This window comes from Hyla sarda, chromosome 7 (assembly GCF_029499605.1).
Source record: "Hyla sarda isolate aHylSar1 chromosome 7, aHylSar1.hap1, whole genome shotgun sequence".
Lineage (NCBI taxonomy): Eukaryota > Metazoa > Chordata > Amphibia > Anura > Hylidae > Hyla > Hyla sarda.
The window spans coordinates 167407840-167421399 of NC_079195.1; positions in this window are offsets into that span (position 1 = coordinate 167407840).

Genomic DNA, 13560 nt, shown 5'->3' on the forward strand with positions numbered 1-13560 from the left:
GGGAGGATAGCCCCCCCCCCTCAGCAGCGCCATACCGGGGGCGGTGGGGTGGGGGTATTGTGTGAGGTCGCAGTAGACTGTAGAGGTAGCCGGAGGGCTTACCTCTGCTTCTGTCCAATCTATGGCTCTGTACTTGAGTGTCTACCAATGGAGCACAGATTACATGGACCAATGCAGTTCAGTAGAGTACAGGCTCTAGTGGAGTGCAGATTACACAGAACTGCATTGATCTGTATGAGGAATTGAATAATTCCTCCTAAAAGTCCCCTAGGAAGACTAAGAAAGTGTAAAAAAAAATCATTTTTAAAAAAAGGTTTAAGATAGATACCTCAACCCCTTCCATATTGAAAGTATAAATCACCCCCTTTTTCCCATTCTCAATGTTAAAAACTTGCAAACATAATAAAAATAAACACAAGTGGTATAGCCATGTTCATAATTGTTCAAACTATTAAAATATAACATTTTAGAAAAAAAAAATGTTTTCAATTTCACCTCACAATTTTTTTTTTGTTTCAGAGTATATGTATATGCTCCTTTGGCTTCATTGCACAAAGAAGCATAATTGCATATTAGCAACTTAGGCTTTAAGTCTACAAAAGGACCATGGATTGGAACGAGTAATAGATCATTTTACTAAGGTTCACCTGCACTATAACCCTGTGTTTTTGGCTTTAGCGTGGGTGAATCGGCTGTCAGAGTCCCTTTAAATTTTGGGTTGTGCCACCACTTTTTTTTTTATTTATTAAGGCTTCTGGGGTTGAAAAAACATTTTGAGGGACAAATTGACATTTATTTTGGGGACTGATGATGGATTCTAAATTTGTTTAGGGGTCTGATTGTGCACAACTGTTGTCTTTAATGAAAACTGTAATTGAGAATTCCCAACCAGAATTTTTTCATACTTAATCCCTTAACGACATAGCGTTTTTCCGTTTTTGCACTTTTGTTTTTTCCTCCTTACCTTTTAAAAATCATAATCCTTACCATTTTGCACCTAAAAATTCATATGATGGCTTATTTTTTGCACCACCAATTCTACTTTATAATGACATCAGTCATTTTACCCAAAAATCTACGGCAAAATGGAAAAAAAATCATTGTGCGACAAAATGGAAGAAAACACAACATTTTGTAACTTTTGGGGGCTTCCGTTTCTACGTAGTAATTTTTTCAATTAAAATGACACCTTATCTTTATTCTGTAGGTTCATACGAATAAAATGATACCCTAATTATATAGGTTTGATTTTGTATTGCAAAAAATTATAACTACATGCAGGAAAATTTACATGTTTAAAATTGTCCTCTTCTGACCCCCTATAACTTTTAAATTTTTCCACATATGGGGCAGTATGAGGGCTTATTTATTGCCCTGAAGTTTTTATCGGTACCATTTTTGTTTTGATTGAACTTTTTGATAGCTTTTTAATTTTTTATGGTAGAAAAAGTTACCAAAAAACGCTATTTTGGACTTTTGAATTTTTTTATTTGTACGCCATTAACTGTGCAGTTTAATTAAAGATATATTTTTAGAGTTCGGACATTTACACACGCGGCAATACCTCATATGTTTATTTTTATTTTATGGGAAAAGGGGGGTGATTCAAACTTTTATTAGGGAAGGGGTTAAATCATCTTTATTAATTCTTTTTTTTTTTACTTTTTTTGTAATGTTATAGCCCCCATAGGGGACTATAACATGCAGTACATTGATTCAATACAATGACCAATGCCATTGCATTGCAATGCATTGAGCAGTGTTATCGGCAGTTGGTAGCTCAAGCCTGGATTTGAGGCTTGGAGCAATCAATCACTGATCGGACATGCAGGAGGCAGATAAGGAACCGTTCTGCTGTATCCTAGCTGATCGGGACATCACAATTTTACAGTGCTGGTCCCGATCAGCCCCACTGAGCTGCCAGGAAGCTTTCACTTTCACTTTAGATGCGGCAATCAACTTTGATTGCCGAATCTAAAGAGTTAATGTCAGACATCTGCCTGAACTGCAATGTCCGGCATTAGCAACGGGTCCTGGCTGCCGATAGCAGCCGGGAAACTGTGGGTATGATGCAAGCTCAGCTCCTGAGCTCGCTCCATAACCCTCCCGTGCCGCAGCGCTGTTTAGAAATGGCGTTTTGCGACAAGGGGTTAATATTGCCTTGCTACTTCCAATGAACAAAAAACTAGGTTTGGTGTTGTTCATGTGACTTTTCAGCATTTTATCAGGACACTGTCAGCTCCATTTGCTTGTACTGTTCTGTTCTCATGATCAATGGGGGTTCTAGTAGTGATACCAGGGGCATAGCTATAAAGGTAGCAGAGGTTGCAGTCCCATTGGGGCTCTGGTGCCTAACGGAGCCCCAAAACACATATGCCCAAGAGACCAGTATTGAATTTGCATATAGGGCCCTGTTGCAGATTTTGCATTGGGGCCCAGAAGATACAAGCTACACCTCTGACTAATGCCAACTATTTTTATAGCATTAAAATTGATTAGTGATATAAAACATATTTTTATTGTAGAGCCCTAGATATAGCTGGGTAAAGCACATGGTAGCTCATTGCAGGAGACTGACTTCTTCATCATCAATGGAGCCCATCATCTGCAAAGTGACAGACTAAGTTTTGAACCGAATTGTGAAGCGGTCTGCTGTGTGCTTTACTTGGCTTTATCTAGGGATCAGTAAGGATCTCAGTACTGAGACCCTGACAGATCAAAACTTTGGACACGTCTCCATCACTTGTCAAAAATGACAGTTACGCTTTAAGGCTGGCAAGGGAAAAAATGTCCTTAGTAAATCTAATTCAAGTAGAGAAAACACATGGTCGCACATCAACAATTTGTATTTCGATCTACTTGCTTCGTGGCATAAATTCAAAAACTACCATATATTCTGGCGTATAAGACGACTTTTTAACCCCGACTTTTTTTCGGAAAAGTCGGGGGTCGTCTTATACGCCGGGTATTGGGGTCCGGGATAGGAAAACTTATGACTATCTGCCCGGGCCGGCTCCTGTGTGCGGGGGCAGGCCAGAGCAGATAAAAACTAATTACTGATACTAAAAACCAGGGTGTCTCCAGCTGTTGTGAAACTACAACTCCTAGCATGCCCGGATAGCCTTTGCCAGTCCGGGCATGCAGGTAGTTGTAGTTACACAACAGCTGGAGGCACCGTGGTTTTTAGTATCACGGGAGCAGATAATCATAGCTTTTCCTATGCCGGACATCCCTGTGTCCCGAAAGATCTTTTCGGGACATAGGGATGTCTGCCGATCACTCACCATTCCCCGACCGGCGCGCGTCATCCTGCGGTCCTCCTCCGCTTCTCCGCCTCTATGGTTGTACGCACTGGACGTCAGTGACGTCCTCCTGCGACCATAGAGACGCAGAAGGACCAGGAGGACCGCAGGACCATCGCAGGAGGACGCACGCCGGGGCCTGGTGAGTGACCGGTGGCACGTCATCTTCTTCAGTGATCCGCTCCTACAGGCCCGGGACTGCTGCTATGGTCCATAGCAGTAGATGGTGACCCCGGGCCGGAGGAGCGGTAATCAGAACACCGTGGGGGCAGTACAGACATACAGCCTCCAGCCATGCATTGTATATGGCTGGAGGCTGTATGTCTGTGAGGGGGGGGGGCTGTCTACTAATGTGGGGGAGCTGCCTACTGATGTGGGGTAACTCCCGACCTAATGTGGGGGAAGCTGCCTACTATTGTGGGGGAACTGTCGACCTAATGTGGGGGAACTGCTGACCTAATGTGGGGGGAGCTGCCTACTGTTGTGGGGGAACTGCTGACCGACTGTGGGGGGGGGGGGGAACTGCTGACCTAATGTGGGGGAAACTGCTGACCTAATGTGGGGGGAGCTGCCTACTATTTTTGGGGAACTGCTGACCTAATGTGGGGGAGCTGCCTACTAATGTGGGGGAACTGCTGACCTAATGTGGGGGAGCTGCCTACTAATGTGGGGGAACTGCTGACCTAATGTGGGGGAGCTGCCTACTATTGTGGGGGAACTGCCGACCTAATGTGGGGGAACTACAACCTAATGTGGGGGAACTGCAACCTAATATGGGGGAACTGCTTACTAATGTGAAGGAGTTGGCAACCTAATGTGGGGGAACTGCCAACCTAATATGGGGGAACTACAACCTAATGTTGGGGAACATGCTGCCTACCTAATGTGGGGGGAACTATACTGCCTACCTGATGTGGGGAGAACTACAAGGTACTGTGCATCGCGGTAGAAGGGGTAGTCTTATACGGCGAGTATATCCCAAACTCTATATTTTAACTGTAAAAGTTGGGGGTCGTCTTATACGCCGGCACATATGGGGTAACAAGTTGTTATTATATATTTTGATCAAAAGGTACAAGCCCACTCGCCACAAGGCCACCTATTTAGAGTGGGTCCCTAGCATAAAATGGCGTAGCACTGGGCGGCGACCACCACCACGGCAACACCAGTGCCCACAGGGGAAACGACCCACTGGCAGAGCAGCCCCAATGCCACTCAGACCAGTGCTTGGCCGCACCTTCCCATAGACATGGTGCCACGGCAGCAACGGATGCTGCACAGCACCACACCAGGTGTAAAAGCTTACCTACCATGTGCTACGCCATTTTATGCTAGGGATGTTAGGGACCCACTCTAAAATGGTGGCCTTGATGTGGCGAGTGGGCTTGTACTTTTTGATCAAAATGTATACTAGCAACCTATTAGTTTTTGAATTTATGCTGAGAAGCAATTAGATCAAAATACAATTTGTGGATGTGCGATCTGTCTTTTCTACTTGAATTCACATTGTGTCTTCTATCCCCTTCTTTTTTTGTTGTTTTCACTTGGTCTGCACTCAGCCCCACCTCCTCAGCCCAACCCTATATCAATGAGCAAGAAGCTGCTCAGGGCCCTTTCTTTTCTAGTAGCCTCCCAGTCTGACTGGGAGCACATGGTAAGTGAGATTTTACACCTTGTTCACACTGGTGTGGTGCTGTGTGGCGTCCATTGCTGTCGTGGCACAGTGTCTGTGGGGAGGCGGGGCCCTGGGACTAGTTTGAGTGGCATTGGGGCTGCTCTGCCAGTGGGTCGTTCCCCCTGTGGATGTGCGACCATGTCTGTCTTCTCTACTTGAATTCCCGTCCTTAGTAAATCGTTGTCACGATGCCGGCTGGCAGGTAGTGGATCCTCTGTGCCAGAGAGGGATTGGCGTGGACCGTGCTAGTGGACCGGTTCTAAGCCACTACTGGTTTTCACCAGAGCCCGCCGCAAAGCGGGATGGTCTTGCTGCGGCGGTAGTGACCAGGTCGTATCCACTAGCAACGGCTCACCTCTCTGGCTGCTGAAGATAGGCGCGGTACAAGGGAGTAGGCAGAAGCAAGGTCGGACGTAGCAGAAGGTCGGGGCAGGCAGCAAGGATCGTAGTCAAGGGCAACGGCAGAAGGTCTGGAAACACAGGCAAGGAACACACAAGGAACGCTTTCACTGGCACTAAGGCAACAAGATCCGGCAAGGGAGTGCAAGGGAAGTGAGGTAATATAGGGAAGTGCACAGGTGATTACCCTAATTGGAACCACTGCGCCAATCAGCGGCGCAGTGGCCCTTTAAATCGCAGAGACCCGGCGCGCGCGCGCCCTAGGGAGCGGGGCCGCGCGCGCCGGGACAGAACAGACGGGGAGCGAGTCAGGTAGGGGAGCCGGGGTGCGCATCGCGAGCGGGCGCTACCCGCATCGCGAATCGCATCCCGGCTGGCAGCGGGATCGCAGCGCCCCGGGTCAGAGGACGTGACCGGAGCGCTGCAGCGGAGAGAGAGAAGCGAGCGCTCCGGGGAGGAGCGGGGACCCGGAGCGCTCGGCGTAACAATCGTACATTACATTTGTAGTCTTACATTTGGTGGACACAGTGGGCACATTAATCCTGTAGCTCAACCTTAATAACTATATTTGGCATTGAATAGGCAATGATATCATTGACATCACTGGCATTTTGCAGAATTCATGGCAATTCTGAAGGCAAAAGGCCAAGCTGCTAATAATTCAACTGCCTAATTTAACCTTCATCTTATTTCTGAGCTTGATAAAATATTGTATATGCGGTAAATGAATTACACTTATTGCAGTTTTATTTTCAAAAGGTTTCTGACTTATTCTAAATTGATACAATATGTAAGACACTGTGTAACACTATAACAGTACATCAGTGGTCTATACTTAATTTATTCTATCCCTTTGAATTTAAAGGCGGTATAAGTGCTTCCATAAATTTTGAATTACATGACAAATCAGTATAAAGGAACATAACTGCTGTTTCTGAAGGGGTCATAGCCTTTGTATAGACCTAGTGTTCAGCCATAAATCGTATATCAATTGTTTGCATCTGATACTGTGGTGACAGGAGCAAAGATATACTGGGGTAACTACTAAGTATTGTATGGTGACAAAATAATAGTTTTAGTCGAAATTTGGCTAATACTTCCGCACTTTGGGGATGACATAGCAGTACTATAAATATCGCAGGATAATGGTAAACTATGTTTTTTTTCCCCCTAAAATATGATTAATGTAATGATTTCTACTGCCATCTGTAATTCGGTTCCCTTTTAGCCTTTTCAGGACCTGAGAGGATTCGGAACAGTAAAGTTGATAAACAGGACAGCGCTAAACCAGGTAGTAAGTTAATGCATTAATAAGGACATATTTAAATCCCTTATTGGGGAATGCAGAACATCACAGGCCTTTTGGCCTTGAATGGTCATATCTCATGTCTTATTAGATTTCAACAAAACTGATGACAAATCCATATAAATTCAAACCATATTTTTTCATGCACAAGAGACATATTATGTTGACCAAATTCCATGCAGCTATAAATCTTTCACTGTGTAATGGATATTCCATAGCTATGCACTAATTAAAAAGTATGTTCTAAATATTATTACATGTAATCTTGTCTGTTATTCCCTTCATAATATATTGCACACTATGTGATGCTGTAACACATTAAAGGCCTTTGTAAACCCTTGTTCTGAACTTTGTCTGGAACATTTAATCTATAAATGAAAAACTAAACAACTTTCTAAACAATATTCATGAAACATTTTCTACCATTTTGTTGCTGTTGAGTCTATTTAACACCTTTACATAGCTGACATAGCTGCTGATTCTTTCTGGCATAGTTGTCACAGTTCCTGACCAGTCGTGGATTAAGTGTGTAAGAGGCCTGAGGCTGTTCACAAAACATAGGCCTCCTGCTGGAAATACAGCAAGATAAGGTAAACTCCCCAGTACAGGTCACCTGTCTAACCCAAGAAGAAGTACAGTGCCGAATACCAAAAATCAAAATAGACAAATCACCAGGCCCAGATGGCATTCACCCCCGTGTTCTAAAGAAATTAAGTAATGTAATAGACAGACCCAAATGGCGTATGGCAAATGTGGTGCCAAAATTTAAAAAGCGGTCAAAAGGTGACCCCGGGAATTATAGACCTGTTAGTTTAACCTCCGTTGTATGTAAATTGTTTGAGAGTTTCCTAAGGGATGCTATTTTGGAGGATCTTCATAAAAATAAATGTATGACTCCATATCAGCATGGCTTCATGAGGGATCGGTCCTGTCAAACTAACCTGATCAGCTTTTATGAGGAGGTGAGCTCCAGACTGGACCAGGGGGAATCGCTGGATGTCGTATATCTGGATTTTATCAAAGCATTTGATACGGTGCCACAGAAAAGATCGGTGCATAAAATGAGAAGGATGGGACTGGGAGAGAATGTGTGTAAGTGGGTAAGTAACTGGCTCACTGATAGGACACAGAGGGTGGTTATTAATGGCACTTATTCTGATTGGGTGACTGTTACTAGTGGGGTACCACAGGGGTCAGTCTTGGGTCCTGTTCTATTTAATATATTTATGAATGATCTTGTAGAGGGGTTGAGTAGTAAAGTAGCAATCTTTGCAGATGATACTAAACTCTGTAAAGCGGTAAACACAATAGAGGACAGTTGTTACGCCGAGCGCTCCGGGTCCCTGCTCCTCCCCGGAGCGCTCGCGGCGTTCCTCTCTCTGCAGCGCCCCGGTCAGACCCGCTGACCGGGAGCGCTGCACTGACTCTGCCGGTGGGGATGCGATTCGCATAGCGGGACGCGCCCGCTCGAGAATCGCATCCCAAGTCACTCACCTGTCCCGGTCCCCGGCTGTCACGTCCTGGCGCTCGCGGCTCCGCTCCTACTCTCGCCTCCAAATTATCTTGGAATAACGAGGCCCTCTGCGCGACCTTTAAAAAGGCTTATCCAGTAACATCAAAGATGTTCCTGCCAACCTGCCAACCTGCATGAACGTATCCATTTGGCCACCCGCATTGACATGCGTTTTTCTGAAAGACACCAGGAGCTCCGCAAGGAAAAAGACCTTGATCTCTGGGCACCTCTCTCACAGTATCCTTTGCAATCCACCCCTGTGCCTCCCGCCGAGGAGGCTATGCAAGTGGATCGGTCTCGCCTGACCCATGAAGAGAGGACTCGCCGCAGAGATAAAAAATTTTGTCTGTACTGCACTAGTACCGAACATTTCTTGGTGGATTGCCCTATTCGTCCTCCACGTCTGGGAAACGCACGCACCCAGCTCACGTGGGAGTGGCATCTCTTGGTCTGAAGTCTGCTTCTCCACGTCTCACTGTGCCCGTACGGATTTCTCCTTCTGCCAACTCCTCCTTCTCAGCTGTGGCCTTCTTGGACTCTTCTTGGACTCTTCTTGAATTTCATTTTGGCCTCTTTTGTTAATAAGTTCAACCTCCCTGTGACCCGTCTCGCCAAGCCGCTCTACATTTCCTCGGTTAACGGAGTGAAATTGGACTGCACTGTGCGTTACCGCACAGAACCCCTGCTCATGAGCATTGTACTGCATCACGAAAAAATTGAACTTTTTGTTTTGCCCAACTGCACCTCTGAAGTCCTCCTTGGTCTGCCATGGCTCCAACGCCACTCTCCTACCCTTGATTGGACCACCGGGGAGATCAAGAGCTGGGGTGCTTCTTGCCACAAAAAATGCCTCACGTCTGCTCCCAGTCCCGTCAGGCAAGCCTCAGTGCCTCCTCCTACACCTGGTCTCCCCAAGGCCTATCAGGACTATGCTTTGCCTTCTCATAGCCTCCGTCCTGGTAACACTCTGCCCCGTACCAAGCTTCACCCTCTGCCCCCCCTCCCCATTCCCACTCCTTCTGTACTGCCTGCCGTTATGTATACCCAGGACTTCTCTGTCCTCCAGAAGGAGACTCTACAATCGCTCCCAAAGTCCTCGTCCCTGGTGGAGCGACAACCAGACAAAAAGAAGGGGAGACCTAAGGGGTGGGGGTACTGTTACGCCGAGCGCTCCGGTCCCTGCTCCTCCCCGGAGCACTCGCGGCGTTCCTCTCTCTGCAGCGCCCCGGTCAGACCCGCTGACCGTGAGTGCTGCACTGACTCTGCCGGCGGGGATGCGAGTCGCATAGCGGGACGCGCCCGCTCGCGAATCGCATCTCAAGTCACTCACCTGTCCCGATCCCCGGCTGTCACGTCCTGGCACGCGCGGCTCCGCTCCTTAGGGCGCGCGCGCCAGCTCTCTAAGATTTAAAGGGCCAGTGCACCAATGATTGGTGCCTGGCCCAATCAGTCTAATTAGCCTCCACCTGCTCCCTGTCTATTTAACCTCACTTCCCCCTCACTTCCTTGCTGGATCTTGTTGCCTTGTGCCAGAGAAAGCGTTATAGTGTTTGCCTTACCAGTGTGCTTGACCTCTTGCTATTGCTATTGACTTCGAACCTTGCCGCCTGCCCGGACCTTCTGCTATGTCTGACCTTGTCTCTGCCTAGTCCTTCTGTCCCACGCCTTCTCAGCAGTCAGCGAGGTTGAGCCATTGCCGGTGGATACGACCTGGTTGCTACCATCCCTGTCACGATTCGGCTGGCTGGAGGTGGATCCTCTGTGCCAGAGAGGGATTGGCGTGGACCGTGCTGGTGGACCGGTTCTAAGTTGCTACTGGTATTCACCAGAGCCCGCAGCAAAGCGGGATGGTCTTGCAGCGGCGGTAGCAACCAGGTCGTATCCACCAGCAACGGCTCAACCTCTCTGACTGCTGAAGATAGGCGCGGTACAAGGGAGTAGACAAGAGCAAGGTCGGACGTAGCAGAGGGTCAGGGCAGGCAGCAAGGATCGTAGTCAGGGGCAACGGCAGGAGGTCTGGAACACAGGCTAGGAACACACAAGGAAACGCTTTCACTGGCACAATGGCAACAAGATCCGGCGAGGGAGTGCAGGGGAAGTGAGGTATACATAGGGAGTGCACAGGTGAACACACTAATTAGGCCAGCTGCGCCAATCAGTGGCGCAGTGGCCCTTTAACCCCTTAAGGACCGGAGGTTTTTCCGTTTTTGCATTTTCATTTTTTGCTCCTTGCCTTTAAAAAATCATAACTCTTTCAAATTTACACCTAAAAATCCATATGATGGCTTATTTTTTGCGACACCAATTCTACTTTGTAATGACGTCAGTCATTTTGCCCAAAAATCTATGGTGAAGCGGGAAAAAAAATCATTGTGCGACAAAATTGAAAAAAAAACGCTGTTTTGTAACTTTTGGGGGCTTCCGTTTCTACGTAGTACATTTTTCGGTAAAAATGACACCTGATATGTATTCTTTAGGTCCATACGATTAAAATGATACCCTACTTATATAGGTTTGATTTTGTCGGACTTCTGGAAAAAATCATAACTACATGCAGGAAAATTAATACGTTTAAAATTGTCATCTTCTGACCCCTATAACTTTTTTATTTTTCCGTGTATAGGGCGGTATGAGTGCTCATTTTTTGCGCCGTGATCTGAAGTTTTTAACGGTACCATTTTTGCATTGATAGGACTTATTGATCGCTTTTTATTCATTTTTAAATGATATAAAAAGTTACCAAAAATGCACTATTTCACTGGCACAATGGCAACAAGATCCGGCGAGGGAGTGCAGGGGAAGTGAGGTATACATAGGGAGTGCACAGGTGAACACACTAATTAAGCCAGCTGCGCCAATCAGTGGCGCAGTGGCCCTTTAACCCCTTAAGGACCGGAGGTTTTTCCGTTTTTGCATTTTCATTTTTTGCTCCTTGCCTTTAAAAAATCATAACTCTTTCAAATTTACACCTAAAAATCCATATGATGGCTTATTTTTTGCGCCACCAATTCTACTTTGTAATGACGTCAGTCATTTTGCCCAAAAATCTATGGTGAAGCGGGAAAAAAAATCATTGTGCGACAAAATTGAAAAAAAAAACGCTGTTTTGTAACTTTTGGGGGCTTCCGTTTCTACGTAGTACATTTTTCGGTAAAAATGACACCTGATATGTATTCTTTAGGTCCATACAATTAAAATGATACCCTATTTATATAGGTTTGATTTTGTCGGACTTCTGGAAAAAATCATAACTACATGCAGGAAAATTAATACGTTTAAAATTGTCATCTTCTGACCCCTATAACTTTTTTATTTTTCCGTGTATGGGGCGGTATGAGCGCTCATTTTTTGCGCCGTGATCTGAAGTTTTTAACGGTACCATTTTTGCATTGATAGGACTTATTGATCACTTTTTATTCATTTTTAAATGATATAAAAAGTGACCAAAAATGCACTATTTTGGACTTTGGAATTTTTTTGCGCGCACGCCATTGACCGAGCGGTTTAATTAATGATATATTTTTATAATTCGGACATTTCCGCACGCGGTGATACCACATATGTTTATTTTTATTTTTATTTACACTGTGTTTTTTTTTTTATTGGAAAAGGGGGGTGATTCAAACTTTTAATAGGGGAGGAGTTAAATGATCTTTATTCACTTTTTTTTTCACTTTTTTTTTGCAGTGTTATAGGTCCCATAGTGACCTATAACACTGCACACACTGATCTTCTATGTTGATCACTGGTTTCTCATAAGAAACCAGTGATCAACGATTCTGCCGGATGACTGCTCATGCCTGGATCTCAGGCACTGAGCAGTCATTCGGCGATCGGACAGCGAGGAGGCAGGTAGGGGCCCTCCCGCTGTCCTCTCAGCTGTTCGGGATGCCGCGATTAGCCGCAGCTATCCCGAACAGCCCGACTGAGCTAGCCGGGAACTTTCACTTTCACTTTTAAAGGGTTAATAGCGCGGCGCCGCGATTAGAGGCGGGTCCCGGCTTCACTATGACGCCGGGCCCGCCATGATATGATGCGGGGTTACTGTGTAACCCCGAGTTATATCAGAAGAGCAGGACCAAGGACGTAACGGTACGTCCTTGGTCCTTAAGGGGTTAAATTGCAGAGACCCGCCGCGCGCGCGCCCTAAGGAGCGGGGCCGCGCGTGCCGGGACAAGACCGACGGAGAGCGAGTCAGGTACGGGAGCCGGGATGCGCATCGCGAGCGGGCGCCTCCCGCATCGCGAATCGCATCCCGGCTGAGAGAGGTATTGCAGCGCACCCGGTCAGCAGGTCTGACCGGGGCGCTGCAAATGCGAGGATGTTGCGAGCTCTCCGGGGAGGAGCGGGGACCCAGAGCGCTCGGCGTAACAGTACCCCCCCCCTTGGGTCTCCCCCTCTTCTTGGAGCCTGAGAACCTGAGGACAAGACTTTTGTCTAGGATGTTGTCCTCAGGTTCCCAGGATCTCTCTTCTGGACCACAGCCTTCCCAATCCACCAAGAAAGATTTTTTCCCTCTGACCGTCTTGGAGGCCAGAATCTCCTTCACGTCAGAAGAACCGGAAACAGGAGTGGGAGAAACAAGTTTGGGAGAGAAGCGGTTAATGATGAGTGGTTTGAGGAGAGAGACATGGAAGGCATTGGGAATACGAAGAGAAGGAGGAAGAAGGAGTTTGTAAGAGACAGGGTTAATCTGGCACAAGACTTTGAAAGGGCCAAGATAGCGTGGTCCCAGTTTGTAACTGGGGACACGAAAGCGGACATATTTAGCGGAGAGCCATACCTTGTCTCCGGGAGCAAAAATGGGGGGAGTTCTTCTATTCTTATCGGCAAATCTTTTCATGCGGGATGAAGCCTGTAAAAGAGAATTTTGGGTCTCTTTCCATATGGTGGAAAGATCACGAGTCACTTCATCCACAGCGGGCAAACCAGAGGGCAAGGGAGTAGGGAGGGGGGGAAGAGGGTGACGGCCGTACACCACGAAAAATGGGGACTTAGCAGAAGATTCGGAGACTCTGAAGTTGTATGAGAATTCGGCCCATGGTAGAAGATCTGCCCAGTCATCCTGGCGGGAGGAAGCAAAATGCCGTAAATAGTCACCCAGGACCTGGTTAATTCTTTCTACTTGCCCATTGGATTGGGGATGATAAGAAGAAGAGAAGTTTAATTTAATCTTGAGCTGTTTACAGAGGGCCCTCCAGAATTTAGACACGAATTGGACGCCTCTATCCGAGAAGATCTGCGTGGGTAAACCATGAAGACGAAAAATGTGTACAAAAAATTGTTTTGCCAACTGAGGCGCTGAAGGAAGACCAGGAAGAGGAATAAAATGTGCCATCTTGGAAAATCGATCAACGACCACCCA